Raw genomic sequence first — 1575 nt, 5'->3', positions numbered from 1 at the left:
CACTGACTGCTCTTCCAGAGGTCCTGAGTTCAATTCCCAGCAACCCATCTGTAATGGGATCCGATGCCCTCTTCTGGTGTGTCTGAAGAGAGTGACAGTGTACTCACATACATAAAATAAATATATAAATTTTTTTTAAAAAAAAGATCATATGGAAACCTACTTCTATAGAAGCTTCCATGTATATATTAAAAGAATCTAAATTGAGTCACCATATAATAAGGGAGACAATGCTCCAACAAGACATCTTTATACAAGCCAGACAGTGGTGGCACACACCTTTAATCCCAGCACTTGGGAGGCAGAGGCAGGCAGATTTCTGAGTTCGAGGCCAGCCTAGTCTACAGAGTGGGTTCCAGGACAGCCAGGGCTACACAGAGAAACCCTGTCTCGAAAAACAAACAAACAAACAACAACAAAAAAAAACCAAATGAACAAACAAAAAAAGACATCTTTATACCACCAAGTACAACCTTTAGTGCCAGGAATGAGTTACATCTTGATGAGTCATTGGCCTAAGGGTTCCAAGGAATCCCCATATACACCCTGAAAAACTCACAGACCATTGCCAAGGCTATTGGCTGCTCTCAACAACCTGATAGTAAGGCCCTCTTGCTGGAGACGTTTACAACCTATGTCATCAAGCATGGAGAGAGCAAGCTGAACTAGAAGTTTCACCCCTGCTGACTGAGTATTTACGGTACCAGAAGGCACACACGCTGCATGCTACTGGAGGAGAAAGGCTATCATCGTCATCACCCAACTACAAACCCAGAAACAGCAGTGACTTGCCTGTAAGGTGTTCTGGTAAAATAGTGGCACAAATGTTACGGGAGTAACCAGCCACTTTAAAAAGAAATGGGACTTAAGGCCCAATCCATGTGATGGAATCTAGATCTAACACTGACCACGAACCTGAGACTACATTGGTCATGGGCAGTAGAAGAAAACCTAATTAGCATTATTATTCTGCTAAAGGGACATAGCAATAAAAGGACTCTCTAATGACATGCTGCTGTACTCATAGATGAGTGCGGTGCTCAACCCACATCAGAGAAGTGTCTTCTCGCAGTATATGAGTGTTGACATAGAGACAAGGTGCAGGGAATGAGACACTTTGTAGCGCTTAGTCCTAAATGGAATGCCTTGGTTCAACCCCTGTGTACAAAATGAGACACTTTGTAGCGCTTAGTCCTAAATGGAATGCCTTCCTTCAACCCCTGTCCAGAGAACGAGACACTTTGTAGCACTTAGTCCTAAATGGAATGCCTTCATCCAACCCCTACCCTTGGGCTCAGGGATCTAGGCAGAAGAGGAGGTGGAAAGGTTGTAAGATCCAGAGGGAATGGATGACTCCAAGCAAACAGCGTCTTCCAGATACAGCAGAACTGATGTGTATATTGTTGGCATGTAGTCTAGGCTCCACCCCACAGTTACTTGGCAACAGCCAGGTGTGCCTGACTCACTATAAATGGGGCTGTTTGGCTCTCCTCCCTCTCTTGAGCTCCCTTCTCTTCTCAGGTTCCTGTTCCTTACCCCCTCTCGCCCCACTCCCCCCCCATCTCTCTCCATGTG

This window comes from Mastomys coucha, unplaced genomic scaffold, assembly GCF_008632895.1.
Source record: "Mastomys coucha isolate ucsf_1 unplaced genomic scaffold, UCSF_Mcou_1 pScaffold3, whole genome shotgun sequence".
In the NCBI taxonomy this organism is placed as follows: Eukaryota; Metazoa; Chordata; class Mammalia; order Rodentia; family Muridae; genus Mastomys; species Mastomys coucha.
The sequence above is the reverse complement of the archived record's forward strand: the minus strand, read 5'-3'. Positions refer to the sequence as shown.